The sequence below is a fragment of the Hyperolius riggenbachi genome, chromosome 4 (assembly GCF_040937935.1).
Source record: "Hyperolius riggenbachi isolate aHypRig1 chromosome 4, aHypRig1.pri, whole genome shotgun sequence".
In the NCBI taxonomy this organism is placed as follows: domain Eukaryota; kingdom Metazoa; phylum Chordata; class Amphibia; order Anura; family Hyperoliidae; genus Hyperolius; species Hyperolius riggenbachi.
The window spans coordinates 360,297,951-360,322,036 of record NC_090649.1 but is presented as its reverse complement, the minus strand read 5'-3'; the positions used below and the strand labels follow the sequence as shown (position 1 = coordinate 360,322,036).

The 24,086-nt window shown below is 41.6% G+C and overlaps 55 non-coding genes across 55 annotated transcripts; all 55 read left to right on the top strand.

Moving 5' to 3' along the window:
• Positions 1-66: 66 nt before the first annotated feature.
• LOC137505907 (U5 spliceosomal RNA) lies at positions 67-183 on the top strand. The gene has a single exon (XR_011020424.1). It is a non-coding gene; the product is annotated as a U5 spliceosomal RNA (small nuclear RNA).
• Positions 184-499: 316 nt separating this feature from the next.
• On the top strand, positions 500-616 carry LOC137505906 (U5 spliceosomal RNA). The gene has a single exon (XR_011020423.1). It is a non-coding gene; the product is annotated as a U5 spliceosomal RNA (small nuclear RNA).
• Positions 617-933: 317 nt separating this feature from the next.
• On the top strand, positions 934-1,050 carry LOC137505905 (U5 spliceosomal RNA). Its single transcript, XR_011020422.1, has one exon. It is a non-coding gene; the product is annotated as a U5 spliceosomal RNA (small nuclear RNA).
• Positions 1,051-1,365: 315 nt separating this feature from the next.
• On the top strand, positions 1,366-1,482 carry LOC137505903 (U5 spliceosomal RNA). The gene has a single exon (XR_011020421.1). It is a non-coding gene; the product is annotated as a U5 spliceosomal RNA (small nuclear RNA).
• Positions 1,483-1,798: 316 nt separating this feature from the next.
• LOC137505902 (U5 spliceosomal RNA) lies at positions 1,799-1,915 on the top strand. The gene has a single exon (XR_011020420.1). It is a non-coding gene; the product is annotated as a U5 spliceosomal RNA (small nuclear RNA).
• Positions 1,916-2,230: 315 nt separating this feature from the next.
• LOC137505410 (U5 spliceosomal RNA) lies at positions 2,231-2,345 on the top strand. The gene has a single exon (XR_011020026.1). It is a non-coding gene; the product is annotated as a U5 spliceosomal RNA (small nuclear RNA).
• Positions 2,346-2,660: 315 nt separating this feature from the next.
• LOC137505901 (U5 spliceosomal RNA) lies at positions 2,661-2,777 on the top strand. The gene has a single exon (XR_011020419.1). It is a non-coding gene; the product is annotated as a U5 spliceosomal RNA (small nuclear RNA).
• Positions 2,778-3,093: 316 nt separating this feature from the next.
• LOC137505900 (U5 spliceosomal RNA) lies at positions 3,094-3,210 on the top strand. The gene has a single exon (XR_011020418.1). It is a non-coding gene; the product is annotated as a U5 spliceosomal RNA (small nuclear RNA).
• A 315-nt stretch (positions 3,211-3,525) lies between these two features.
• LOC137505408 (U5 spliceosomal RNA) lies at positions 3,526-3,640 on the top strand. The gene has a single exon (XR_011020025.1). It is a non-coding gene; the product is annotated as a U5 spliceosomal RNA (small nuclear RNA).
• Positions 3,641-3,955: 315 nt separating this feature from the next.
• Positions 3,956-4,072, top strand: LOC137505898 (U5 spliceosomal RNA). The gene has a single exon (XR_011020416.1). It is a non-coding gene; the product is annotated as a U5 spliceosomal RNA (small nuclear RNA).
• Positions 4,073-4,387: 315 nt separating this feature from the next.
• LOC137505367 (U5 spliceosomal RNA) lies at positions 4,388-4,504 on the top strand. Its single transcript, XR_011019985.1, has one exon. It is a non-coding gene; the product is annotated as a U5 spliceosomal RNA (small nuclear RNA).
• A 318-nt stretch (positions 4,505-4,822) lies between these two features.
• LOC137505897 (U5 spliceosomal RNA) lies at positions 4,823-4,939 on the top strand. The gene has a single exon (XR_011020415.1). It is a non-coding gene; the product is annotated as a U5 spliceosomal RNA (small nuclear RNA).
• Positions 4,940-5,254: 315 nt separating this feature from the next.
• Positions 5,255-5,371, top strand: LOC137505366 (U5 spliceosomal RNA). Its single transcript, XR_011019983.1, has one exon. It is a non-coding gene; the product is annotated as a U5 spliceosomal RNA (small nuclear RNA).
• A 317-nt stretch (positions 5,372-5,688) lies between these two features.
• On the top strand, positions 5,689-5,805 carry LOC137505272 (U5 spliceosomal RNA). Its single transcript, XR_011019892.1, has one exon. It is a non-coding gene; the product is annotated as a U5 spliceosomal RNA (small nuclear RNA).
• Positions 5,806-6,121: 316 nt separating this feature from the next.
• LOC137505896 (U5 spliceosomal RNA) lies at positions 6,122-6,238 on the top strand. Its single transcript, XR_011020414.1, has one exon. It is a non-coding gene; the product is annotated as a U5 spliceosomal RNA (small nuclear RNA).
• A 315-nt stretch (positions 6,239-6,553) lies between these two features.
• LOC137505895 (U5 spliceosomal RNA) lies at positions 6,554-6,670 on the top strand. Its single transcript, XR_011020413.1, has one exon. It is a non-coding gene; the product is annotated as a U5 spliceosomal RNA (small nuclear RNA).
• Positions 6,671-6,985: 315 nt separating this feature from the next.
• On the top strand, positions 6,986-7,102 carry LOC137505307 (U5 spliceosomal RNA). Its single transcript, XR_011019927.1, has one exon. It is a non-coding gene; the product is annotated as a U5 spliceosomal RNA (small nuclear RNA).
• A 315-nt stretch (positions 7,103-7,417) lies between these two features.
• LOC137505894 (U5 spliceosomal RNA) lies at positions 7,418-7,534 on the top strand. Its single transcript, XR_011020412.1, has one exon. It is a non-coding gene; the product is annotated as a U5 spliceosomal RNA (small nuclear RNA).
• Positions 7,535-7,849: 315 nt separating this feature from the next.
• On the top strand, positions 7,850-7,966 carry LOC137505893 (U5 spliceosomal RNA). The gene has a single exon (XR_011020411.1). It is a non-coding gene; the product is annotated as a U5 spliceosomal RNA (small nuclear RNA).
• Positions 7,967-8,281: 315 nt separating this feature from the next.
• Positions 8,282-8,398, top strand: LOC137505892 (U5 spliceosomal RNA). Its single transcript, XR_011020410.1, has one exon. It is a non-coding gene; the product is annotated as a U5 spliceosomal RNA (small nuclear RNA).
• A 315-nt stretch (positions 8,399-8,713) lies between these two features.
• LOC137505306 (U5 spliceosomal RNA) lies at positions 8,714-8,830 on the top strand. The gene has a single exon (XR_011019926.1). It is a non-coding gene; the product is annotated as a U5 spliceosomal RNA (small nuclear RNA).
• A 315-nt stretch (positions 8,831-9,145) lies between these two features.
• On the top strand, positions 9,146-9,262 carry LOC137505891 (U5 spliceosomal RNA). Its single transcript, XR_011020409.1, has one exon. It is a non-coding gene; the product is annotated as a U5 spliceosomal RNA (small nuclear RNA).
• A 315-nt stretch (positions 9,263-9,577) lies between these two features.
• Positions 9,578-9,694, top strand: LOC137505890 (U5 spliceosomal RNA). Its single transcript, XR_011020408.1, has one exon. It is a non-coding gene; the product is annotated as a U5 spliceosomal RNA (small nuclear RNA).
• Positions 9,695-10,009: 315 nt separating this feature from the next.
• LOC137505889 (U5 spliceosomal RNA) lies at positions 10,010-10,126 on the top strand. The gene has a single exon (XR_011020407.1). It is a non-coding gene; the product is annotated as a U5 spliceosomal RNA (small nuclear RNA).
• A 315-nt stretch (positions 10,127-10,441) lies between these two features.
• LOC137505886 (U5 spliceosomal RNA) lies at positions 10,442-10,558 on the top strand. Its single transcript, XR_011020405.1, has one exon. It is a non-coding gene; the product is annotated as a U5 spliceosomal RNA (small nuclear RNA).
• A 316-nt stretch (positions 10,559-10,874) lies between these two features.
• On the top strand, positions 10,875-10,991 carry LOC137505885 (U5 spliceosomal RNA). Its single transcript, XR_011020404.1, has one exon. It is a non-coding gene; the product is annotated as a U5 spliceosomal RNA (small nuclear RNA).
• A 316-nt stretch (positions 10,992-11,307) lies between these two features.
• On the top strand, positions 11,308-11,424 carry LOC137505884 (U5 spliceosomal RNA). Its single transcript, XR_011020403.1, has one exon. It is a non-coding gene; the product is annotated as a U5 spliceosomal RNA (small nuclear RNA).
• Positions 11,425-11,740: 316 nt separating this feature from the next.
• LOC137505883 (U5 spliceosomal RNA) lies at positions 11,741-11,857 on the top strand. The gene has a single exon (XR_011020402.1). It is a non-coding gene; the product is annotated as a U5 spliceosomal RNA (small nuclear RNA).
• Positions 11,858-12,173: 316 nt separating this feature from the next.
• Positions 12,174-12,290, top strand: LOC137505882 (U5 spliceosomal RNA). Its single transcript, XR_011020401.1, has one exon. It is a non-coding gene; the product is annotated as a U5 spliceosomal RNA (small nuclear RNA).
• An 823-nt stretch (positions 12,291-13,113) lies between these two features.
• On the top strand, positions 13,114-13,230 carry LOC137505881 (U5 spliceosomal RNA). Its single transcript, XR_011020400.1, has one exon. It is a non-coding gene; the product is annotated as a U5 spliceosomal RNA (small nuclear RNA).
• Positions 13,231-13,546: 316 nt separating this feature from the next.
• On the top strand, positions 13,547-13,663 carry LOC137505880 (U5 spliceosomal RNA). Its single transcript, XR_011020399.1, has one exon. It is a non-coding gene; the product is annotated as a U5 spliceosomal RNA (small nuclear RNA).
• Positions 13,664-13,979: 316 nt separating this feature from the next.
• Positions 13,980-14,096, top strand: LOC137505293 (U5 spliceosomal RNA). The gene has a single exon (XR_011019913.1). It is a non-coding gene; the product is annotated as a U5 spliceosomal RNA (small nuclear RNA).
• Positions 14,097-14,412: 316 nt separating this feature from the next.
• LOC137505879 (U5 spliceosomal RNA) lies at positions 14,413-14,529 on the top strand. The gene has a single exon (XR_011020398.1). It is a non-coding gene; the product is annotated as a U5 spliceosomal RNA (small nuclear RNA).
• A 315-nt stretch (positions 14,530-14,844) lies between these two features.
• On the top strand, positions 14,845-14,961 carry LOC137505363 (U5 spliceosomal RNA). The gene has a single exon (XR_011019980.1). It is a non-coding gene; the product is annotated as a U5 spliceosomal RNA (small nuclear RNA).
• A 315-nt stretch (positions 14,962-15,276) lies between these two features.
• LOC137505291 (U5 spliceosomal RNA) lies at positions 15,277-15,393 on the top strand. Its single transcript, XR_011019911.1, has one exon. It is a non-coding gene; the product is annotated as a U5 spliceosomal RNA (small nuclear RNA).
• A 315-nt stretch (positions 15,394-15,708) lies between these two features.
• Positions 15,709-15,825, top strand: LOC137505305 (U5 spliceosomal RNA). Its single transcript, XR_011019925.1, has one exon. It is a non-coding gene; the product is annotated as a U5 spliceosomal RNA (small nuclear RNA).
• A 315-nt stretch (positions 15,826-16,140) lies between these two features.
• Positions 16,141-16,257, top strand: LOC137505276 (U5 spliceosomal RNA). The gene has a single exon (XR_011019896.1). It is a non-coding gene; the product is annotated as a U5 spliceosomal RNA (small nuclear RNA).
• Positions 16,258-16,572: 315 nt separating this feature from the next.
• LOC137505878 (U5 spliceosomal RNA) lies at positions 16,573-16,689 on the top strand. The gene has a single exon (XR_011020397.1). It is a non-coding gene; the product is annotated as a U5 spliceosomal RNA (small nuclear RNA).
• A 315-nt stretch (positions 16,690-17,004) lies between these two features.
• On the top strand, positions 17,005-17,121 carry LOC137505304 (U5 spliceosomal RNA). The gene has a single exon (XR_011019924.1). It is a non-coding gene; the product is annotated as a U5 spliceosomal RNA (small nuclear RNA).
• Positions 17,122-17,436: 315 nt separating this feature from the next.
• On the top strand, positions 17,437-17,553 carry LOC137505275 (U5 spliceosomal RNA). The gene has a single exon (XR_011019895.1). It is a non-coding gene; the product is annotated as a U5 spliceosomal RNA (small nuclear RNA).
• A 315-nt stretch (positions 17,554-17,868) lies between these two features.
• On the top strand, positions 17,869-17,985 carry LOC137505877 (U5 spliceosomal RNA). Its single transcript, XR_011020396.1, has one exon. It is a non-coding gene; the product is annotated as a U5 spliceosomal RNA (small nuclear RNA).
• Positions 17,986-18,300: 315 nt separating this feature from the next.
• LOC137505875 (U5 spliceosomal RNA) lies at positions 18,301-18,417 on the top strand. Its single transcript, XR_011020394.1, has one exon. It is a non-coding gene; the product is annotated as a U5 spliceosomal RNA (small nuclear RNA).
• Positions 18,418-18,732: 315 nt separating this feature from the next.
• Positions 18,733-18,849, top strand: LOC137505288 (U5 spliceosomal RNA). The gene has a single exon (XR_011019908.1). It is a non-coding gene; the product is annotated as a U5 spliceosomal RNA (small nuclear RNA).
• A 316-nt stretch (positions 18,850-19,165) lies between these two features.
• LOC137505874 (U5 spliceosomal RNA) lies at positions 19,166-19,282 on the top strand. Its single transcript, XR_011020393.1, has one exon. It is a non-coding gene; the product is annotated as a U5 spliceosomal RNA (small nuclear RNA).
• Positions 19,283-19,597: 315 nt separating this feature from the next.
• LOC137505287 (U5 spliceosomal RNA) lies at positions 19,598-19,714 on the top strand. The gene has a single exon (XR_011019907.1). It is a non-coding gene; the product is annotated as a U5 spliceosomal RNA (small nuclear RNA).
• Positions 19,715-20,029: 315 nt separating this feature from the next.
• On the top strand, positions 20,030-20,146 carry LOC137505873 (U5 spliceosomal RNA). The gene has a single exon (XR_011020392.1). It is a non-coding gene; the product is annotated as a U5 spliceosomal RNA (small nuclear RNA).
• A 315-nt stretch (positions 20,147-20,461) lies between these two features.
• LOC137505871 (U5 spliceosomal RNA) lies at positions 20,462-20,578 on the top strand. The gene has a single exon (XR_011020391.1). It is a non-coding gene; the product is annotated as a U5 spliceosomal RNA (small nuclear RNA).
• A 315-nt stretch (positions 20,579-20,893) lies between these two features.
• Positions 20,894-21,010, top strand: LOC137505286 (U5 spliceosomal RNA). Its single transcript, XR_011019906.1, has one exon. It is a non-coding gene; the product is annotated as a U5 spliceosomal RNA (small nuclear RNA).
• A 316-nt stretch (positions 21,011-21,326) lies between these two features.
• LOC137505870 (U5 spliceosomal RNA) lies at positions 21,327-21,443 on the top strand. Its single transcript, XR_011020390.1, has one exon. It is a non-coding gene; the product is annotated as a U5 spliceosomal RNA (small nuclear RNA).
• Positions 21,444-21,758: 315 nt separating this feature from the next.
• On the top strand, positions 21,759-21,875 carry LOC137505285 (U5 spliceosomal RNA). The gene has a single exon (XR_011019905.1). It is a non-coding gene; the product is annotated as a U5 spliceosomal RNA (small nuclear RNA).
• Positions 21,876-22,190: 315 nt separating this feature from the next.
• Positions 22,191-22,307, top strand: LOC137505269 (U5 spliceosomal RNA). The gene has a single exon (XR_011019889.1). It is a non-coding gene; the product is annotated as a U5 spliceosomal RNA (small nuclear RNA).
• Positions 22,308-22,622: 315 nt separating this feature from the next.
• On the top strand, positions 22,623-22,739 carry LOC137505302 (U5 spliceosomal RNA). Its single transcript, XR_011019922.1, has one exon. It is a non-coding gene; the product is annotated as a U5 spliceosomal RNA (small nuclear RNA).
• A 315-nt stretch (positions 22,740-23,054) lies between these two features.
• LOC137505274 (U5 spliceosomal RNA) lies at positions 23,055-23,171 on the top strand. The gene has a single exon (XR_011019894.1). It is a non-coding gene; the product is annotated as a U5 spliceosomal RNA (small nuclear RNA).
• A 315-nt stretch (positions 23,172-23,486) lies between these two features.
• LOC137505869 (U5 spliceosomal RNA) lies at positions 23,487-23,603 on the top strand. The gene has a single exon (XR_011020389.1). It is a non-coding gene; the product is annotated as a U5 spliceosomal RNA (small nuclear RNA).
• A 316-nt stretch (positions 23,604-23,919) lies between these two features.
• LOC137505425 (U5 spliceosomal RNA) lies at positions 23,920-24,036 on the top strand. The gene has a single exon (XR_011020040.1). It is a non-coding gene; the product is annotated as a U5 spliceosomal RNA (small nuclear RNA).
• Positions 24,037-24,086: the final 50 nt, after the last annotated feature.

Genomic DNA, 24,086 nt, shown 5'->3' with positions numbered 1-24,086 from the left:
TCAGATCACCCACAGTTGTTTCGACTGACCCTGGAGCCACCCGAGAGAATAGCCTTACATTGGGTTATGCTCTGTTTTCTCTTCAGAACGTACAAATCTTTCGCCTTTTACTAAAGATTTCCGTGGAGAGAAAGAAAACTGAGTTGTATTTCCAATTTTTGATTGCCCCAGCCTTCTGGGGTTTCTTTGCAAGTATAATAATAGCAGCAAAAATGTATCACGTTGAGCGTGGAACCTGGTTTGGCGGGTGCTCATTTGAATATATGCAAAGGAGCCTGCCGCCAGTGTGGTAAGTTTGACTCTTGTGACAGAGTCAGCTGTTCATAAATGTGTTTATAATCTGCAATTTACTGAGTTTATGCTTTAGCCTACAGCCCTAACCTAGAATCTTCTGCCAACCTTTTTTTTTTTAGATATCACTGGCTAATCAATCTCAGATCACCCACAGTTGTTTCGACTGACCCTGGAGCCACCCGAGAGAATAGCCTTACATTGGGTTATGCTCTGTTTTCTCTTCAGAACGTACAAATCTTTCGCCTTTTACTAAAGATTTCCGTGGAGAGAAAGAAAACTGAGTTGTATTTCCAATTTTTGATTGCCCCAGCCTTCTGGGGTTTCTTTGCAAGTATAATAATAGCAGCAAAAATGTATCACGTTGAGCGTGGAACCTGGTTTGGCGGGTGCTCATTTGAATATATGCAAAGGAGCCTGCCGCCAGTGTGGTAAGTTTGACTCTTGTGACAGAGTCAGCTGTTCATAAATGTGTTTATAATCTGCAATTTACTGAGTTTATGCTTTAGCCTACAGCCCTAACCTAGAATCTTCTGCCAACCTTTTTTTTTTTTAGATATCACTGGCTAATCAATCTCAGATCACCCACAGTTGTTTCGACTGACCCTGGAGCCACCCGAGAGAATAGCCTTACATTGGGTAATGCTCTGTTTTCTCTTCAGAACGTACAAATCTTTCGCCTTTTACTAAAGATTTCCGTGGAGAGAAAGAAAACTGAGTTGTATTTCCAATTTTTGATTGCCCCAGCCTTCTGGGGTTTCTTTGCAAGTATAATAATAGCAGCAAATATGTATCACGTTGAGCGTGGAACCTGGTTTGGCGGGTGCTCATTTGAATATATGCAAAGGAGCCTGCCGCCAGTGTGGTAAGTTTGACTCTTGTGACAGAGTCAGCTGTTCATAAATGTGTTTATAATCTGCAATTTACTGAGTTTATGCTTTAGCCTACAGCCCTAACCTAGAATCTTCTGCCAACCTTTTTTTTTTAGATATCACTGGCTAATCAATCTCAGATCACCCACAGTTGTTTCGACTGACCCTGGAGCCACCCGAGAGAATAGCCTTACATTGGGTTATGCTCTGTTTTCTCTTCAGAACGTACAAATCTTTCGCCTTTTACTAAAGATTTCCGTGGAGAGAAAGAAAACTGAGTTGTATTTCCAATTTTTGATTGCCCCAGCCTTCTGGGGTTTCTTTGCAAGTATAATAATAGCAGCAAAAATGTATCACGTTGAGCGTGGAACCTGGTTTGGCGGGTGCTCATTTGAATATATGCAAAGGAGCCTGCCGCCAGTGTGGTAAGTTTGACTCTTGTGACAGAGTCAGCTGTTCATAAATGTGTTTATAATCTGCAATTTACTGAGTTTATGCTTTAGCCTACAGCCCTAACCTAGAATCTTCTGCCAACCTTTTTTTTTTTAGATATCACTGGCTAATCAATCTCAGATCACCCACAGTTGTTTCGACTGACCCTGGAGCCACCCGAGAGAATAGCCTTACATTGGGTTATGCTCTGTTTTCTCTTCAGAACGTACAAATCTTTCGCCTTTTACTAAAGATTTCCGTGGAGAGAAAGAAAACTGAGTTGTATTTCCAATTTTTGATTGCCCCAGCCTTCTGGGGTTTCTTTGCAAGTATAATAATAGCAGCAAATATGTATCACGTTGAGCGTGGAACCTGGTTTGGCGGGTGCTCATTTGAATATATGCAAAGGAGCCTGCCGCCAGTGTGGTAAGTTTGACTCTTGTGACAGAGTCAGCTGTTCATAAATGTGTTTATAATCTGCAATTTACTGAGTTTATGCTTTAGCCTACAGCCCTAACCTAGAATCTTCTGCCAACCTTTTTTTTTTAGATATCACTGGCTAATCAATCTCAGATCACCCACAGTTGTTTCGACTGACCCTGGAGCCACCCGAGAGAATAGCCTTACATTGGGTTATGCTCTGTTTTCTCTTCAGAACGTACAAATCTTTCGCCTTTTACTAAAGATTTCCGTGGAGAGAAAGAAAACAGTTGTATTTCCAATTTTTGATTGCCCCAGCCTTCTGGGGTTTCTTTGCAAGTATAATAATAGCAGCAAAAATGTATCACGTTGAGCGTGGAACCTGGTTTGGCGGGTGCTCATTTGAATATATGCAAAGGAGCCTGCCGCCAGTGTGGTAAGTTTGACTCTTGTGACAGAGTCAGCTGTTCATAAATGTGTTTATAATCTGCAATTTACTGAGTTTATGCTTTAGCCTACAGCCCTAACCTAGAATCTTCTGCCAACCTTTTTTTTTTAGATATCACTGGCTAATCAATCTCAGATCACCCACAGTTGTTTCGACTGACCCTGGAGCCACCTGAGAGAATAGCCTTACATTGGGTTATGCTCTGTTTTCTCTTCAGAACGTACAAATCTTTCGCCTTTTACTAAAGATTTCCGTGGAGAGAAAGAAAACTGAGTTGTATTTCCAATTTTTGATTGCCCCAGCCTTCTGGGGTTTCTTTGCAAGTATAATAATAGCAGCAAAAATGTATCACGTTGAGCGTGGAACCTGGTTTGGCGGGTGCTCATTTGAATATATGCAAAGGAGCCTGCCGCCAGTGTGGTAAGTTTGACTCTTGTGACAGAGTCAGCTGTTCATAAATGTGTTTATAATCTGCAATTTACTGAGTTTATGCTTTAGCCTACAGCCCTAACCTAGAATCTTCTGCCAACCTTTTTTTTTTTAGATATCACTGGCTAATCAATCTCAGATCACCCACAGTTGTTTCGACTGACCCTGGAGCCACCCGAGAGAATAGCCTTACATTGGGTTATGCTCTGTTTTCTCTTCAGAACGTACAAATCTTTCGCCTTTTACTAAAGATTTCCGTGGAGAGAAAGAAAACTGAGTTGTATTTCCAATTTTTGATTGCCCCAGCCTTCTGGGGTTTCTTTGCAAGTATAATAATAGCAGCAAATATGTATCACGTTGAGCGTGGAACCTGGTTTGGCGGGTGCTCATTTGAATATATGCAAAGGAGCCTGCCGCCAGTGTGGTAAGTTTGACTCTTGTGACAGAGTCAGCTGTTCATAAATGTGTTTATAATCTGCAATTTACTGAGTTTATGCTTTAGCCTACAGCCCTAACCTAGAATCTTCTGCCAACCTTTTTTTTTTAGATATCACTGGCTAATCAATCTCAGATCACCCACAGTTGTTTCGACTGACCCTGGAGCCACCCGAGAGAATAGCCTTACATTGGGTTATGCTCTGTTTTCTCTTCAGAACGTACAAATCTTTCGCCTTTTACTAAAGATTTCCGTGGAGAGAAAGAAAACAGTTGTATTTCCAATTTTTGATTGCCCCAGCCTTCTGGGGTTTCTTTGCAAGTATAATAATAGCAGCAAAAATGTATCACGTTGAGCGTGGAACCTGGTTTGGCGGGTGCTCATTTGAATATATGCAAAGGAGCCTGCCGCCAGTGTGGTAAGTTTGACTCTTGTGACAGAGTCAGCTGTTCATAAATGTGTTTATAATCTGCAATTTACTGAGTTTATGCTTTAGCCTACAGCCCTAACCTAGAATCTTCTGCCAACCTTTTTTTTTTAGATATCACTGGCTAATCAATCTCAGATCACCCACAGTTGTTTCGACTGACCCTGGAGCCACCCGAGAGAATAGCCTTACATTGGGTTATGCTCTGTTTTCTCTTCAGAACGTACAAATCTTTCGCCTTTTACTAAAGATTTCCGTGGAGAGAAAGAAAACTGAGTTGTATTTCCAATTTTTGATTGCCCCAGCCTTCTGGGGTTTCTTTGCAAGTATAATAATAGCAGCAAAAATGTATCACGTTGAGCGTGGAACCTGGTTTGGCGGGTGCTCATTTGAATATATGCAAAGGAGCCTGCCGCCAGTGTGGTAAGTTTGACTCTTGTGACAGAGTCAGCTGTTCATAAATGTGTTTATAATCTGCAATTTACTGAGTTTATGCTTTAGCCTACAGCCCTAACCTAGAATCTTCTGCCAACCTTTTTTTTTTAGATATCACTGGCTAATCAATCTCAGATCACCCACAGTTGTTTCGACTGACCCTGGAGCCACCCGAGAGAATAGCCTTACATTGGGTTATGCTCTGTTTTCTCTTCAGAACGTACAAATCTTTCGCCTTTTACTGAAGATTTCCGTGGAGAGAAAGAAAACTGAGTTGTATTTCCAATTTTTGATTGCCCCAGCCTTCTGGGGTTTCTTTGCAAGTATAATAATAGCAGCAAAAATGTATCACGTTGAGCGTGGAACCTGGTTTGGCGGGTGCTCATTTGAATATATGCAAAGGAGCCTGCCGCCAGTGTGGTAAGTTTGACTCTTGTGACAGAGTTAGCTGTTCATAAATGTGTTTATAATCTGCAATTTACTGAGTTTATGCTTTAGCCTACAGCCCTAACCTAGAATCTTCTGCCAACCTTTTTTTTTTTTTAGATATCACTGGCTAATCAATCTCAGATCACCCACAGTTGTTTCGACTGACCCTGGAGCCACCCGAGAGAATAGCCTTACATTGGGTTATGCTCTGTTTTCTCTTCAGAACGTACAAATCTTTCGCCTTTTACTAAAGATTTCCGTGGAGAGAAAGAAAACTGAGTTGTATTTCCAATTTTTGATTGCCCCAGCCTTCTGGGGTTTCTTTGCAAGTATAATAATAGCAGCAAATATGTATCACGTTGAGCGTGGAACCTGGTTTGGCGGGTGCTCATTTGAATATATGCAAAGGAGCCTGCCGCCAGTGTGGTAAGTTTGACTCTTGTGACAGAGTCAGCTGTTCATAAATGTGTTTATAATCTGCAATTTACTGAGTTTATGCTTTAGCCTACAGCCCTAACCTAGAATCTTCTGCCAACCTTTTTTTTTTAGATATCACTGGCTAATCAATCTCAGATCACCCACAGTTGTTTCGACTGACCCTGGAGCCACCCGAGAGAATAGCCTTACATTGGGTTATGCTCTGTTTTCTCTTCAGAACGTACAAATCTTTCGCCTTTTACTGAAGATTTCCGTGGAGAGAAAGAAAACTGAGTTGTATTTCCAATTTTTGATTGCCCCAGCCTTCTGGGGTTTCTTTGCAAGTATAATAATAGCAGCAAAAATGTATCACGTTGAGCGTGGAACCTGGTTTGGCGGGTGCTCATTTGAATATATGCAAAGGAGCCTGCCGCCAGTGTGGTAAGTTTGACTCTTGTGACAGAGTCAGCTGTTCATAAATGTGTTTATAATCTGCAATTTACTGAGTTTATGCTTTAGCCTACAGCCCTAACCTAGAATCTTCTGCCAACCTTTTTTTTTTTTAGATATCACTGGCTAATCAATCTCAGATCACCCACAGTTGTTTCGACTGACCCTGGAGCCACCCGAGAGAATAGCCTTACATTGGGTTATGCTCTGTTTTCTCTTCAGAACGTACAAATCTTTCGCCTTTTACTAAAGATTTCCGTGGAGAGAAAGAAAACTGAGTTGTAGTTCCAATTTTTGATTGCCCCAGCCTTCTGGGGTTTCTTTGCAAGTATAATAATAGCAGCAAAAATGTATCACGTTGAGCGTGGAACCTGGTTTGGCGGGTGCTCATTTGAATATATGCAAAGGAGCCTGCCGCCAGTGTGGTAAGTTTGACTCTTGTGACAGAGTCAGCTGTTCATAAATGTGTTTATAATCTGCAATTTACTGAGTTTATGCTTTAGCCTACAGCCCTAACCTAGAATCTTCTGCCAACCTTTTTTTTTTTAGATATCACTGGCTAATCAATCTCAGATCACCCACAGTTGTTTCGACTGACCCTGGAGCCACCCGAGAGAATAGCCTTACATTGGGTTATGCTCTGTTTTCTCTTCAGAACGTACAAATCTTTCGCCTTTTACTAAAGATTTCCGTGGAGAGAAAGAAAACTGAGTTGTATTTCCAATTTTTGATTGCCCCAGCCTTCTGGGGTTTCTTTGCAAGTATAATAATAGCAGCAAAAATGTATCACGTTGAGCGTGGAACCTGGTTTGGCGGGTGCTCATTTGAATATATGCAAAGGAGCCTGCCGCCAGTGTGGTAAGTTTGACTCTTGTGACAGAGTCAGCTGTTCATAAATGTGTTTATAATCTGCAATTTACTGAGTTTATGCTTTAGCCTACAGCCCTAACCTAGAATCTTCTGCCAACCTTTTTTTTTTAGATATCACTGGCTAATCAATCTCAGATCACCCACAGTTGTTTCGACTGACCCTGGAGCCACCCGAGAGAATAGCCTTACATTGGGTTATGCTCTGTTTTCTCTTCAGAACGTACAAATCTTTCGCCTTTTACTAAAGATTTCCGTGGAGAGAAAGAAAACTGAGTTGTATTTCCAATTTTTGATTGCCCCAGCCTTCTGGGGTTTCTTTGCAAGTATAATAATAGCAGCAAAAATGTATCACGTTGAGCGTGGAACCTGGTTTGGCGGGTGCTCATTTGAATATATGCAAAGGAGCCTGCCGCCAGTGTGGTAAGTTTGACTCTTGTGACAGAGTCAGCTGTTCATAAATGTGTTTATAATCTGCAATTTACTGAGTTTATGCTTTAGCCTACAGCCCTAACCTAGAATCTTCTGCCAACCTTTTTTTTTTAGATATCACTGGCTAATCAATCTCAGATCACCCACAGTTGTTTCGACTGACCCTGGAGCCACCCGAGAGAATAGCCTTACATTGGGTTATGCTCTGTTTTCTCTTCAGAATGTACAAATCTTTCGCCTTTTACTAAAGATTTCCGTGGAGAGAAAGAAAACTGAGTTGTATTTCCAATTTTTGATTGCCCCAGCCTTCTGGGGTTTCTTTGCAAGTATAATAATAGCAGCAAAAATGTATCTCGTTGAGCGTGGAACCTGGTTTGGCGGGTGCTCATTTGAATATATGCAAAGGAGCCTGCCGCCAGTGTGGTAAGTTTGACTCTTGTGACAGAGTCAGCTGTTCATAAATGTGTTTATAATCTGCAATTTACTGAGTTTATGCTTTAGCCTACAGCCCTAACCTAGAATCTTCTGCCAACCTTTTTTTTTTAGATATCACTGGCTAATCAATCTCAGATCACCCACAGTTGTTTCGACTGACCCTGGAGCCACCCGAGAGAATCGCCTTACATTGGGTTATGCTCTGTTTTCTCTTCAGAACGTACAAATCTTTCGCCTTTTACTAAAGATTTCCGTGGAGAGAAAGAAAACTGAGTTGTATTTCCAATTTTTGATTGCCCCAGCCTTCTGGGGTTTCTTTGCAAGTATAATAATAGCAGCAAAAATGTATCACGTTGAGCGTGGAACCTGGTTTGGCGGGTGCTCATTTGAATATATGCAAAGGAGCCTGCCGCCAGTGTGGTAAGTTTGACTCTTGTGACAGAGTCAGCTGTTCATAAATGTGTTTATAATCTGCAATTTACTGAGTTTATGCTTTAGCCTACAGCCCTAACCTAGAATCTTCTGCCAACCTTTTTTTTTTAGATATCACTGGCTAATCAATCTCAGATCACCCACAGTTGTTTCGACTGACCCTGGAGCCACCCGAGAGAATAGCCTTACATTGGGTTATGCTCTGTTTTCTCTTCAGAACGTACAAATCTTTCGCCTTTTACTAAAGATTTCCGTGGAGAGAAAGAAAACTGAGTTGTATTTCCAATTTTTGATTGCCCCAGCCTTCTGGGGTTTCTTTGCAAGTATAATAATAGCAGCAAAAATGTATCACGTTGAGCGTGGAACCTGGTTTGGCGGGTGCTCATTTGAATATATGCAAAGGAGCCTGCCGCCAGTGTGGTAAGTTTGACTCTTGAGACAGAGTCAGCTGTTCATAAATGTGTTTATAATCTGCAATTTACTGAGTTTATGCTTTAGCCTACAGCCCTAACCAAGAATCTTCTGCCAACCTTTTTTTTTTAGATATCACTGGCTAATCAATCTCAGATCACCCACAGTTGTTTCGACTGACCCTGGAGCCACCCGAGAGAATAGCCTTACATTGGGTTATGCTCTGTTTTCTCTTCAGAACGTACAAATCTTTCGCCTTTTACTAAAGATTTCCGTGGAGAGAAAGAAAACTGAGTTGTATTTCCAATTTTTGATTGCCCCAGCCTTCTGGGGTTTCTTTGCAAGTATAATAATAGCAGCAAAAATGTATCACGTTGAGCGTGGAACCTGGTTTGGCGGGTGCTCATTTGAATATATGCAAAGGAGCCTGCCGCCAGTGTGGTAAGTTTGACTCTTGTGACAGAGTCAGCTGTTCATAAATGTGTTTATAATCTGCAATTTACTGAGTTTATGCTTTAGCCTACAGCCCTAACCTAGAATCTTCTGCCAACCTTTTTTTTTTAGATATCACTGGCTAATCAATCTCAGATCACCCACAGTTGTTTCGACTGACCCTGGAGCCACCCGAGAGAATAGCCTTACATTGGGTTATGCTCTGTTTTCTCTTCAGAATGTACAAATCTTTCGCCTTTTACTAAAGATTTCCGTGGAGAGAAAGAAAACTGAGTTGTATTTCCAATTTTTGATTGCCCCAGCCTTCTGGGGTTTCTTTGCAAGTATAATAATAGCAGCAAAAATGTATCTCGTTGAGCGTGGAACCTGGTTTGGCGGGTGCTCATTTGAATATATGCAAAGGAGCCTGCCGCCAGTGTGGTAAGTTTGACTCTTGTGACAGAGTCAGCTGTTCATAAATGTGTTTATAATCTGCAATTTACTGAGTTTATGCTTTAGCCTACAGCCCTAACCTAGAATCTTCTGCCAACCTTTTTTTTTTAGATATCACTGGCTAATCAATCTCAGATCACCCACAGTTGTTTCGACTGACCCTGGAGCCACCCGAGAGAATAGCCTTACATTGGGTTATGCTCTGTTTTCTCTTCAGAACGTACAAATCTTTCGCCTTTTACTAAAGATTTCCGTGGAGAGAAAGAAAACTGAGTTGTATTTCCAATTTTTGATTGCCCCAGCCTTCTGGGGTTTCTTTGCAAGTATAATAATAGCAGCAAAAATGTATCACGTTGAGCGTGGAACCTGGTTTGGCGGGTGCTCATTTGAATATATGCAAAGGAGCCTGCCGCCAGTGTGGTAAGTTTGACTCTTGAGACAGAGTCAGCTGTTCATAAATGTGTTTATAATCTGCAATTTACTGAGTTTATGCTTTAGCCTACAGCCCTAACCAAGAATCTTCTGCCAACCTTTTTTTTTTAGATATCACTGGCTAATCAATCTCAGATCACCCACAGTTGTTTCGACTGACCCTGGAGCCACCCGAGAGAATAGCCTTACATTGGGTTATGCTCTGTTTTCTCTTCAGAACGTACAAATCTTTCGCCTTTTACTAAAGATTTCCGTGGAGAGAAAGAAAACTGAGTTGTATTTCCAATTTTTGATTGCCCCAGCCTTCTGGGGTTTCTTTGCAAGTATAATAATAGCAGCAAAAATGTATCGCGTTGAGCGTGGAACCTGGTTTGGCGGGTGCTCATTTGAATATATGCAAAGGAGCCTGCCGCCAGTGTGGTAAGTTTGACTCTTGTGACAGAGTCAGCTGTTCATAAATGTGTTTATAATCTGCAATTTACTGAGTTTATGCTTTAGCCTACAGCCCTAACCTAGAATCTTCTGCCAACCTTTTTTTTTTAGATATCACTGGCTAATCAATCTCAGATCACCCACAGTTGTTTCGACTGACCCTGGAGCCACCCGAGAGAATAGCCTTACATTGGGTTATGCTCTGTTTTCTCTTCAGAACGTACAAATCTTTCGCCTTTTACTAAAGATTTCCGTGGAGAGAAAGAAAACTGAGTTGTATTTCCAATTTTTGATTGCCCCAGCCTTCTGGGGTTTCTTTGCAAGTATAATAATAGCAGCAAAAATGTATCACGTTGAGCGTGGAACCTGGTTTGGCGGGTGCTCATTTGAATATATGCAAAGGAGCCTGCCGCCAGTGTGGTAAGTTTGACTCTTGTGACAGAGTCAGCTGTTCATAAATGTGTTTATAATCTGCAATTTACTGAGTTTATGCTTTAGCCTACAGCCCTAACCTAGAATCTTCTGCCAACCTTTTTTTTTTAGATATCACTGGCTAATCAATCTCAGATCACCCACAGTTGTTTCGACTGACCCTGGAGCCACCCGAGAGAATAGCCTTACATTGGGTCATGCTCTGTTTTCTCTTCAGAACGTACAAATCTTTCGCCTTTTACTAAAGATTTCCGTGGAGAGAAAGAAAACTGAGTTGTATTTCCAATTTTTGATTGCCCCAGCCTTCTGGGGTTTCTTTGCAAGTATAATAATAGCAGCAAAAATGTATCACGTTGAGCGTGGAACCTGGTTTGGCGGGTGCTCATTTGAATATATGCAAAGGAGCCTGCCGCCAGTGTGGTAAGTTTGACTCTTGTGACAGAGTCAGCTGTTCATAAATGTGTTTATAATCTGCAATTTACTGAGTTTATGCTTTAGCCTACAGCCCTAACCTAGAATCTTCTGCCAACCTTTTTTTTTTTAGATATCACTGGCTAATCAATCTCAGATCACCCACAGTTGTTTCGACTGACCCTGGAGCCACCCGAGAGAATAGCCTTACATTGGGTTATGCTCTGTTTTCTCTTCAGAACGTACAAATCTTTCGCCTTTTACTAAAGATTTCCGTGGAGAGAAAGAAAACTGAGTTGTATTTCCAATTTTTGATTGCCCCAGCCTTCTGGGGTTTCTTTGCAAGTATAATAATAGCAGCAAAAATGTATCACGTTGAGCGTGGAACCTGGTTTGGCGGGTGCTCATTTGAATATATGCAAAGGAGCCTGCCGCCAGTGTGGTAAGTTTGACTCTTGTGACAGAGTCAGCTGTTCATAAATGTGTTTATAATCTGCAATTTACTGAGTTTATGCTTTAGCCTACAGCCCTAACCTAGAATCTTCTGCCAACCTTTTTTTTTTTAGATATCACTGGCTAATCAATCTCAGATCACCCACAGTTGTTTCGACTGACCCTGGAGCCACCCGAGAGAATAGCCTTACACTGGGTTATGCTCTGTTTTCTCTTCAGAACGTACAAATCTTTCGCCTTTTACTAAAGATTTCCGTGGAGAGAAAGAAAACTGAGTTGTATTTCCAATTTTTGATTGCCCCAGCCTTCTGGGGTTTCTTTGCAAGTATAATAATAGCAGCAAAAATGTATCACGTTGAGCGTGGAACCTGGTTTGGCGGGTGCTCATTTGAATATATGCAAAGGAGCCTGCCGCCAGTGTGGTAAGTTTGACTCTTGTGACAGAGTCAGCTGTTCATAAATGTGTTTATAATCTGCAATTTACTGAGTTTATGCTTTAGCCTACAGCCCTAACCTAGAATCTTCTGCCAACCTTTTTTTTTTTAGATATCACTGGCTAATCAATCTCAGATCACCCACAGTTGTTTCGACTGACCCTGGAGCCACCCGAGAGAATAGCCTTACACTGGGTTATGCTCTGTTTTCTCTTCAGAACGTACAAATCTTTCGCCTTTTACTAAAGATTTCCGTGGAGAGAAAGAAAACTGAGTTGTATTTCCAATTTTTGATTGCCCCAGCCTTCTGGGGTTTCTTTGCAAGTATAATAATAGCAGCAAAAATGTATCACGTTGAGCGTGGAACCTGGTTTGGCGGGTGCTCATTTGAATATATGCAAAGGAGCCTGCCGCCAGTGTGGTAAGTTTGACTCTTGTGACAGAGTCAGCTGTTCATAAATGTGTTTATAATCTGCAATTTACTGAGTTTATGCTTTAGCCTACAGCCCTAACCTAGAATCTTCTGCCAACCTTTTTTTTTTTAGATATCACTGGCTAATCAATCTCAGATCACCCACAGTTGTTTCGACTGACCCTGGAGCCACCCGAGAGAATAGCCTTACACTGGGTTATGCTCTGTTTTCTCTTCAGAACGTACAAATCTTTCGCCTTTTACTAAAGATTTCCGTGGAGAGAAAGAAAACTGAGTTGTATTTCCAATTTTTGATTGCCCCAGCCTTCTGGGGTTTCTTTGCAAGTATAATAATAGCAGCAAAAATGTATCACGTTGAGCGTGGAACCTGGTTTGGCGGGTGCTCATTTGAATATATGCAAAGGAGCCTGCCGCCAGTGTGGTAAGTTTGACTCTTGTGACAGAGTCAGCTGTTCATAAATGTGTTTATAATCTGCAATTTACTGAGTTTATGCTTTAGCCTACAGCCCTAACCTAGAATCTTCTGCCAACCTTTTTTTTTTTAGATATCACTGGCTAATCAATCTCAGATCACCCACAGTTGTTTCGACTGACCCTGGAGCCACCCGAGAGAATAGCCTTACATTGGCTATCATTCATAAAGCATTTCCGCATGCGGAAATGCTTAAAACAGCTGACTTTACCGACCACTCGGCAAAGTCAGCATTCATAAAGCCTCTTTCCGCATGGAAAAATGACACTACCGAGCAGAGTGATAAATCACCGCCTTGTGCGGTGATTATCGATACAAATGTTGCAAAATGTTCATTCATAAAGAACACCGCAAGCGGTGTGAGGTCGGGAAGTACCGCTCACTCTGATGTGGCGATACCAATGTAAGTGAATGGAGACACACAGACCTCTCAGGCAGCTGCAGCAGAGCGGAACACGGAGAAATGTATCAACTCAGCAGCTTCCGTGTCTCCGCAAGCCTACCGCCTGCCTACCGCCAGCTTAGTTCGGGGAATCTCCGCACTGCTTCCGCACATGGATACATCTTCTTGAATGCCCACCCAGAAGTCTAAAAATCCGCCAGCGGTGTTTTCCCGCACTGATTCTGTTTACAGACATCCTGTTCATGAATGATAGCCAATGGGTCATGCTCTGTTTTCTCTTCAGAACGTACAAATCTTTCGCCTTTTACTAAAGATTTCCGTGGAGAGAAAGAAAACTGAGTTGTATTTCCAATTTTTGATTGCCCCAGCCTTCTGGGGTTTCTTTGCAAGTATAATAATAGCAGCAAAAATGTATCACGTTGAGCGTGGAACCTGGTTTGGCGGGTGCTCATTTGAATATATGCAAAGGAGCCTGCCGCCAGTGTGGTAAGTTTGACTCTTGTGACAGAGTCAGCTGTTCATAAATGTGTTTATAATCTGCAATTTACTGAGTTTATGCTTTAGCCTACAGCCCTAACCTAGAATCTTCTGCCAACCTTTTTTTTTTTAGATATCACTGGCTAATCAATCTCAGATCACCCACAGTTGTTTCGACTGACCCTGGAGCCACCCGAGAGAATAGCCTTACATTGGGTTATGCTCTGTTTTCTCTTCAGAACGTACAAATCTTTCGCCTTTTACTAAAGATTTCCGTGGAGAGAAAGAAAACTGAGTTGTATTTCCAATTTTTGATTGCCCCAGCCTTCTGGGGTTTCTTTGCAAGTATAATAATAGCAGCAAAAATGTATCACGTTGAGCGTGGAACCTGGTTTGGCGGGTGCTCATTTGAATATATGCAAAGGAGCCTGCCGCCAGTGTGGTAAGTTTGACTCTTGTGACAGAGTCAGCTGTTCATAAATGTGTTTATAATCTGCAATTTACTGAGTTTATGCTTTAGCCTACAGCCCTAACCTAGAATCTTCTGCCAACCTTTTTTTTTTTAGATATCACTGGCTAATCAATCTCAGATCACCCACAGTTGTTTCGACTGACCCTGGAGCCACCCGAGAGAATAGCCTTACACTGGGTTATGCTCTGTTTTCTCTTCAGAACGTACAAATCTTTCGCCTTTTACTAAAGATTTCCGTGGGGAGAAAGAAAACTGAGTTGTATTTCCAATTTTTGATTGCCCCAGCCTTCTGGGGTTTCTTTGCAAGTATAATAATAGCAGCAAAAATGTATCACGTTGAGCGTGGAACCTGGTTTGGCGGGTGCTCATTTGAATATATGCAAAGGAGCCTGCCGCCAGTGTGGTAAGTTTGACTCTTGTGACAGAGTCAGCTGTTCATAAATGTGTTTATAATCTGCAATTTACTGAGTTTATGCTTTAGCCTACAGCCCTAACCTAGAATCTTCTGCCAACCTTTTTTTTTTTAGATATCACTGGCTAATCAATCTCAGATCACCCACAGTTGTTTCGACTGACCCTGGAGCCACCCGAGAGAATAGCCTTACACTGGGTTATGCTCTGTTTTCTCTTCAGAACGTACAAATCTTTCGCCTTTTACTAAAGATTTCCGTGGAGAGAAAGAAAACTGAGTTGTATTTCCAATTTTTGATTGCCCCAGCCTTCTGGGGTTTCTTTGCAAGTATAATAATAGCAGCAAAAATGTATCACGTTGAGCGTGGAACCTGGTTTGGCGGGTGCTCATTTGAATATATGCAAAGGAGCCTGCCGCCAGTGTGGTAAGTTTGACTCTTGTGACAGAGTCAGCTGTTCATAAATGTGTTTATAATCTGCAATTTACTGAGTTTATGCTTTAGCCTATAGCCCTAACCTAGAATCTTCTGCCAACCTTTTTTTTTTAGATATCACTGGCTAATCAATCTCAGATCACCCACAGTTGTTTCGACTGACCCTGGAGCCACCCGAGAGAATAGCCTTACATTGGGTTATGCTCTGTTTTCTTTTCAGTATGTACAAATCTTTCGCCTTTTACTAAAGATTTCCGTGGAGAGAAAGAAAACTGAGTTGTATTTCCAATTTTTGATTGCCCCAGCCTTCTGGGGTTTCTTTGCAAGTATAGTAATAGCAGCAAAAATGTATCACGTTGAGCGTGGAACCTGGTTTGGCGGGTGCTCATTTGAATATATGCAAAGGAGCCTGCCGCCAGTGTGGTAAGTTTGACTCTTGTGACAGAGTCAGCTGTTCATAAATGTGTTTATAATCTGCAATTTACTGAGTTTATGCTTTAGCCTACAGCCCTAACCTAGAATCTTCTGCCAACCTTTTTTTTTTAGATATCACTGGCTAATCAATCTCAGATCACCCACAGTTGTTTCGACTGACCCTGGAGCCACCCGAGAGAATAGCCTTACATTGGGTTATGCTCTGTTTTCTCTTCAGAGCGTACAAATCTTTCGCCTTTTACTAAAGATTTCCGTGGAGAGAAAGAAAACTGAGTTGTATTTCCAATTTTTGATTGCCCCAGCCTGCTGGGGTTTCTTTGCAAGTATAATGATAGCAGCAAAAATGTATCACGTTGAGCGTGGAACCTGGTTTGGCGGGTGCTCATTTGAATATATGCAAAGGAGCCTGCCGCCAGTGTGGTAAGTTTGACTCTTGTGACAGAGTCAGCTGTTCATAAATGTGTTTATAATCTGCAATTTACTGAGTTTATGCTTTAGCCTACAGCCCTAACCTAGAATCTTCTGCCAACCTTTTTTTTTTAGATATCACTGGCTAATCAATCTCAGATCACCCACAGTTGTTTCGACTGACCCTGGAGCCACCCGAGAGAATAGCCTTACATTGGGTTATGCTCTGTTTTCTCTTCAGAATGTACAAATCTTTCGCCTTTTACTAAAGATTTCCGTGGAGAGAAAGAAAACTGAGTTGTATTTCCAATTTTTGATTGCCCCAGCCTTCTGGGGTTTCTTTGCAAGTATAGTAATAGCAGCAAAAATGTATCACGTTGAGCGTGGAACCTGGTTTGGCGGGTGCTCATTTGAATATATGCAAAGGAGCCTGCCGCCAGTGTGGTAAGTTTGACTCTTGTGACAGAGTCAGCTGTTCATAAATGTGTTTATAATCTGCAATTTACTGAGTTTATGCTTTAGCCTACAGCCCTAACCTAGAATCTTCTGCCAACCTTTTTTTTTTAGATATCACTGGCTAATCAATCTCAGATCACCCACAGTTGTTTCGACTGACCCTGGAGCCACCCGAGAGAATAGCCTTACATTGGGTTATGCTCTGTTTTCTCTTCAGAACGTACAAATCTTTCGCCTTTTACTAAAGATTTCCGTGGAGAGAAAGAAAACGGAGTTGTATTTCCAATTTTTGATTGCCCCAGCCTTCTGGGGTTTCTTTGCAAGTATAATAATAGCAGCAAAAATGTATCACGTTGAGCGTGGAACCTGGTTTGGCGGGTGCTCATTTGAATATATGCAAAGGAGCCTGCCGCCAGTGTGGTAAGTTTGACTCTTGTGACAGAGTCAGCTGTTCATAAATGTGTTTATAATCTGCAATTTACTGAGTTTATGCTTTAGCCTACAGCCCTAACCTAGAATCTTCTGCCAACCTTTTTTTTTTAGATATCACTGGCTAATCAATCTCAGATCACCCACAGTTGTTTCGACTGACCCTGGAGCCACCCGAGAGAATAGCCTTACATTGGGTTATGCTCTGTTTTCTCTTCAGAACGTACAAATCTTTCGCCTTTTACTAAAGATTTCCGTGGAGAGAAAGAAAACTGAGTTGTATTTCCAATTTTTGATTGCCCCAGCCTTCTGGGGTTTCTTTGCAAGTATAATATTAGCAGCAAAAATGTATCACGTTGAGCGTGGAACCTGGTTTGGCGGGTGCTCATTTGAATATATGCAAAGGAGCCTGCCGCCAGTGTGGTAAGTTTGACTCTTGTGACAGAGTCAGCTGTTCATAAATGTGTTTATAATCTGCAATTTACTGAGTTTATGCTTTAGCCTACAGCCCTAACCTAGAATCTTCTGCCAACCTTTTTTTTTTAGATATCACTGGCTAATCAATCTCAGATCACCCACAGTTGTTTCGACTGACCCTGGAGCCACCCGAGAGAATAGCCTTACATTGGCTTATGCTCTGTTTTCTCTTCAGAATGTACAAATCTTTCGCCTTTTACTAAAGATTTCCGTGGAGAGAAAGAAAACTGAGTTGTATTTCCAATTTTTGATTGCCCCAGCCTTCTGGGGTTTCTTTGCAAGTATAATAATAGCAGCAAAAATGTATCACGTTGAGCGTGGAACCTGGTTTGGCGGGTGCTCATTTGAATATATGCAAAGGAGCCTGCCGCCAGTGTGGTAAGTTTGACTCTTGTGACAGAGTCAGCTGTTCATAAATGTGTTTATAATCTGCAATTTACTGAGTTTATGCTTTAGCCTACAGCCCTAACCTAGAATCTTCTGCCAACCTTTTTTTTTTAGATATCACTGGCTAATCAATCTCAGATCACCCACAGTTGTTTCGACTGACCCTGGAGCCACCCGAGAGAATAGCCTTACATTGGGTTATGCTCTGTTTTCTCTTCAGAACGTACAAATCTTTCGCCTTTTACTAAAGATTTCCGTGGAGAGAAAGAAAACGGAGTTGTATTTCCAATTTTTGATTGCCCCAGCCTTCTGGGGTTTCTTTGCAAGTATAATAATAGCAGCAAAAATGTATCACGTTGAGCGTGGAACCTGGTTTGGCGGGTGCTCATTTGAATATATGCAAAGGAGCCTGCCGCCAGTGTGGTAAGTTTGACTCTTGTGACAGAGTCAGCTGTTCATAAATGTGTTTATAATCTGCAATTTACTGAGTTTATGCTTTAGCCTACAGCCCTAACCTAGAATCTTCTGCCAACCTTTTTTTTTTAGATATCACTGGCTAATCAATCTCAGATCACCCACAGTTGTTTCGACTGACCCTGGAGCCACCCGAGAGAATAGCCTTACATTGGGTTATGCTCTGTTTTCTCTTCAGAACGTACAAATCTTTCGCCTTTTACTAAAGATTTCCGTGGAGAGAAAGAAAACTGAGTTGTATTTCCAATTTTTGATTGCCCCAGCCTTCTGGGGTTTCTTTGCAAGTATAATATTAGCAGCAAAAATGTATCACGTTGAGCGTGGAACCTGGTTTGGCGGGTGCTCATTTGAATATATGCAAAGGAGCCTGCCGCCAGTGTGGTAAGTTTGACTCTTGTGACAGAGTCAGCTGTTCATAAATGTGTTTATAATCTGCAATTTACTGAGTTTATGCTTTAGCCTACAGCCCTAACCTAGAATCTTCTGCCAACCTTTTTTTTTTAGATATCACTGGCTAATCAATCTCAGATCACCCACAGTTGTTTCGACTGACCCTGGAGCCACCCGAGAGAATAGCCTTACATTGGCTTATGCTCTGTTTTCTCTTCAGAACGTACAAATCTTTCGCCTTTTACTAAAGATTTCCGTGGAGAGAAAGAAAACTGAGTTGTATTTCCAATTTTTGATTGCCCCAGCCTTCTGGGGTTTCTTTGCAAGTATAATATTAGCAGCAAAAATGTATCACGTTGAGCGTGGAACCTGGTTTGGCGGGTGCTCATTTGAATATATGCAAAGGAGCCTGCCGCCAGTGTGGTAAGTTTGACTCTTGTGACAGAGTCAGCTGTTCATAAATGTGTTTATAATCTGCAATTTACTGAGTTTATGCTTTAGCCTACAGCCCTAACCTAGAATCTTCTGCCAACCTTTTTTTTTTAGATATCACTGGCTAATCAATCTCAGATCACCCACAGTTGTTTCGACTGACCCTGGAGCCACCCGAGAGAATAGCCTTACATTGGCTTATGCTCTGTTTTCTCTTCAGAACGTACAAATCTTTCGCCTTTTACTAAAGATTTCCGTGGAGAGAAAGAAAACTGAGTTGTATTTCCAATTTTTGATTGTCCCAGCCTTCTGGGGTTTCTTTGCAAGTATAATAATAGCAGCAAAAATGTATCACGTTGAGCGTGGAACCTGGTTTGGCGGGTGCTCATTTGAATATATGCAAAGGAGCCTGCCGCCAGTGTGGTAAGTTTGACTCTTGTGACAGAGTCAGCTGTTCATAAATGTGTTTATAATCTGCAATTTACTGAGTTTATGCTTTAGCCTACAGCCCTAACCTAGAATCTTCTGCCAACCTTTTTTTTTTTAGATATCACTGGCTAATCAATCTCAGATCACCCACAGTTGTTTCGACTGACCCTGGAGCCACCCGAGAGAATAGCCTTACATTGGGTTATGCTCTGTTTTCTCTTCAGAACGTACAAATCTTTCGCCTTTTACTAAAGATTTCCGTGGAGAGAAAGAAAACTGAGTTGTATTTCCAATTTTTGATTGCCCCAGCCTTCTGGGGTTTCTTTGCAAGTATAATAATAGCAGCAAAAATGTATCACGTTGAGCGTGGAACCTGGTTTGGCGGGTGCTCATTTGAATATATGCAAAGGAGCCTGCCGCCAGTGTGGTAAGTTTGACTCTTGTGACAGAGTCAGCTGTTCATAAATGTGTTTATAATCTGCAATTTACTGAGTTTATGCTTTAGCCTACAGCCCTAACCTAGAATCTTCTGCCAACCTTTTTTTTTTAGATATCACTGGCTAATCAATCTCAGATCACCCACAGTTGTTTCGACTGACCCTGGAGCCACCCGAGAGAATAGCCTTACATTGGGTTATGCTCTGTTTTCTCTTCAGAACGTACAAATCTTTCGCCTTTTACTAAAGATTTCCGTGGAGAGAAAGAAAACTGAGTTGTATTTCCAATTTTTGATTGTCCCAGCCTTCTGGGGTTTCTTTGCAAGTATAATGATAGCAGCAAAAATGTATCACGTTGAGCGTGGAACCTGGTTTGGCGGGTGCTCATTTGAATATATGCAAAGGAGCCTGCCGCCAGTGTGGTAAGTTTGACTCTTGTGACAGAGTCAGCTGTTCATAAATGTGTTTATAATCTGCAATTTACTGAGTTTATGCTTTAGCCTACAGCCCTAACCTAGAATCTTCTGCCAACCTTTTTTTTTTAGATATCACTGGCTAATCAATCTCAGATCACCCACAGTTGTTTCGACTGACCCTGGAGCCACCCGAGAGAATAGCCTTACATTGGGTTATGCTCTGTTTTCTCTTCAGAACGTACAAATCTTTCGCCTTTTACTAAAGATTTCCGTGGAGAGAAAGAAAACTGAGTTGTATTTCCAATTTTTGATTGCCCCAGCCTTCTGGGGTTTCTTTGCAAGTATAATATTAGCAGCAAAAATGTATCACGTTGAGCGTGGAACCTGGTTTGGCGGGTGCTCATTTGAATATATGCAAAGGAGCCTGCCGCCAGTGTGGTAAGTTTGACTCTTGTGACAGAGTCAGCTGTTCATAAATGTGTTTATAATCTGCAATTTACTGAGTTTATGCTTTAGCCTACAGCCCTAACCTAGAATCTTCTGCCAACCTTTTTTTTTTAGATATCACTGGCTAATCAATCTCAGATCACCCACAGTTGTTTCGACTGACCCTGGAGCCACCCGAGAGAATAGCCTTACATTGGCTTATGCTCTGTTTTCTCTTCAGAACGTACAAATCTTTCGCCTTTTACTAAAGATTTCCGTGGAGAGAAAGAAAACTGAGTTGTATTTCCAATTTTTGATTGCCCCAGCCTTCTGGGGTTTCTTTGCAAGTATAATATTAGCAGCAAAAATGTATCACGTTGAGCGTGGAACCTGGTTTGGCGGGTGCTCATTTGAATATATGCAAAGGAGCCTGCCGCCAGTGTGGTAAGTTTGACTCTTGTGACAGAGTCAGCTGTTCATAAATGTGTTTATAATCTGCAATTTACTGAGTTTATGCTTTAGCCTACAGCCCTAACCTAGAATCTTCTGCCAACCTTTTTTTTTTAGATATCACTGGCTAATCAATCTCAGATCACCCACAGTTGTTTCGACTGACCCTGGAGCCACCCGAGAGAATAGCCTTACATTGGCTTATGCTCTGTTTTCTCTTCAGAACGTACAAATCTTTCGCCTTTTACTAAAGATTTCCGTGGAGAGAAAGAAAACTGAGTTGTATTTCCAATTTTTGATTGTCCCAGCCTTCTGGGGTTTCTTTGCAAGTATAATAATAGCAGCAAAAATGTATCACGTTGAGCGTGGAACCTGGTTTGGCGGGTGCTCATTTGAATATATGCAAAGGAGCCTGCCGCCAGTGTGGTAAGTTTGACTCTTGTGACAGAGTCAGCTGTTCATAAATGTGTTTATAATCTGCAATTTACTGAGTTTATGCTTTAGCCTACAGCCCTAACCTAGAATCTTCTGCCAACCTTTTTTTTTTTAGATATCACTGGCTAATCAATCTCAGATCACCCACAGTTGTTTCGACTGACCCTGGAGCCACCCGAGAGAATAGCCTTACATTGGGTTATGCTCTGTTTTCTCTTCAGAACGTACAAATCTTTCGCCTTTTACTAAAGATTTCCGTGGAGAGAAAGAAAACTGAGTTGTATTTCCAATTTTTGATTGCCCCAGCCTTCTGGGGTTTCTTTGCAAGTATAATAATAGCAGCAAAAATGTATCACGTTGAGCGTGGAACCTGGTTTGGCGGGTGCTCATTTGAATATATGCAAAGGAGCCTGCCGCCAGTGTGGTAAGTTTGACTCTTGTGACAGAGTCAGCTGTTCATAAATGTGTTTATAATCTGCAATTTACTGAGTTTATGCTTTAGCCTACAGCCCTAACCTAGAATCTTCTGCCAACCTTTTTTTTTTAGATATCACTGGCTAATCAATCTCAGATCACCCACAGTTGTTTCGACTGACCCTGGAGCCACCCGAGAGAATAGCCTTACATTGGGTTATGCTCTGTTTTCTCTTCAGAACGTACAAATCTTTCGCCTTTTACTAAAGATTTCCGTGGAGAGAAAGAAAACTGAGTTGTATTTCCAATTTTTGATTGTCCCAGCCTTCTGGGGTTTCTTTGCAAGTATAATGATAGCAGCAAAAATGTATCACGTTGAGCGTGGAACCTGGTTTGGCGGGTGCTCATTTGAATATATGCAAAGGAGCCTGCCGCCAGTGTGGTAAGTTTGACTCTTGTGACAGAGTCAGCTGTTCATAAATGTGTTTATAATCTGCAATTTACTGAGTTTATGCTTTAGCCTACAGCCCTAACCTAGAATCTTCTGCCAACCTTTTTTTTTTAGATATCACTGGCTAATCAATCTCAGATCACCCACAGTTGTTTCGACTGACCCTGGAGCCACCCGAGAGAATAGCCTTACATTGGGTTATGCTCTGTTTTCTCTTCAGAGCGTACAAATCTTTCGCCTTTTACTAAAGATTTCCGTGGAGAGAAAGAAAACTGAGTTGTATTTCCAATTTTTGATTGCCCCAGCCTTCTGGGGTTTCTTTGCAAGTATAATGATAGCAGCAAAAATGTATCACGTTGAGCGTGGAACCTGGTTTGGCGGGTGCTCATTTGAATATATGCAAAGGAGCCTGCCGCCAGTGTGGTAAGTTTGACTCTTGTGACAGAGTCAGCTGTTCATAAATGTGTTTATAATCTGCAATTTACTGAGTTTATGCTTTAGCCTACAGCCCTAACCTAGAATCTTCTGCCAACCTTTTTTTTTTAGATATCACTGGCTAATCAATCTCAGATCACCCACAGTTGTTTCGACTGACCCTGGAGCCACCCGAGAGAATAGCCGTACATTGGGTTATGCTCTGTTTTCTCTTCAGAATGTACAAATCTTTCGCCTTTTACTAAAGATTTCCGTGGAGAGAAAGAAAACTGAGTTGTATTTCCAATTTTTGATTGCCCCAGCCTTCTGGGGTTTCTTTGCAAGTATAGTAATAGCAGCAAAAATGTATCACGTTGAGCGTGGAACCTGGTTTGGCGGGTGCTCATTTGAATATATGCAAAGGAGCCTGCCGCCAGTGTGGTAAGTTTGACTCTTGTGACAGAGTCAGCTGTTCATAAATGTGTTTATAATCTGCAATTTACTGAGTTTATGCTTTAGCCTACAGCCCTAACCTAGAATCTTCTGCCAACCTTTTTTTTTTAGATATCACTGGCTAATCAATCTCAGATCACCCACAGTTGTTTCGACTGACCCTGGAGCCACCCGAGAGAATAGCCTTACATTGGGTTATGCTCTGTTTTCTCTTCAGAACGTACAAATCTTTCGCCTTTTACTAAAGATTTCCGTGGAGAGAAAGAAAACGGAGTTGTATTTCCAATTTTTGATTGCCCCAGCCTTCTGGGGTTTCTTTGCAAGTATAATAATAGCAGCAAAAATGTATCACGTTGAGCGTGGAACCTGGTTTGGCGGGTGCTCATTTGAATATATGCAAAGGAGCCTGCCGCCAGTGTGGTAAGTTTGACTCTTGTGACAGAGTCAGCTGTTCATAAATGTGTTTATAATCTGCAATTTACTGAGTTTATGCTTTAGCCTACAGCCCTAACCTAGAATCTTCTGCCAACCTTTTTTTTTTAGATATCACTGGCTAATCAATCTCAGATCACCCACAGTTGTTTCGACTGACCCTGGAGCCACCCGAGAGAATAGCCTTACATTGGGTTATGCTCTGTTTTCTCTTCAGAACGTACAAATCTTTCGCCTTTTACTAAAGATTTCCGTGGAGAGAAAGAAAACTGAGTTGTATTTCCAATTTTTGATTGCCCCAGCCTTCTGGGGTTTCTTTGCAAGTATAATATTAGCAGCAAAAATGTATCACGTTGAGCGTGGAACCTGGTTTGGCGGGTGCTCATTTGAATATATGCAAAGGAGCCTGCCGCCAGTGTGGTAAGTTTGACTCTTGTGACAGAGTCAGCTGTTCATAAATGTGTTTATAATCTGCAATTTACTGAGTTTATGCTTTAGCCTACAGCCCTAACCTAGAATCTTCTGCCAACCTTTTTTTTTTTAGATATCACTGGCTAATCAATCTCAGATCACCCACAGTTGATTCGACTGACCCTGGAGCCACCCGAGAGAATAGCCTTACATTGGGTTATGCTCTTTTTTCTCTACAGAATGTACAAATCTTTCGCCTTTTACTAAAGATTTCCGTGGAGAGAAAGAAAACTGAGTTGTATTTCCAATTTTTGATTGCCCCAGCCTTCTGGGGTTTCTTTGCAAGTATAATAATAGCAGCAAAAATGTATCACGTTGAGCGTGGA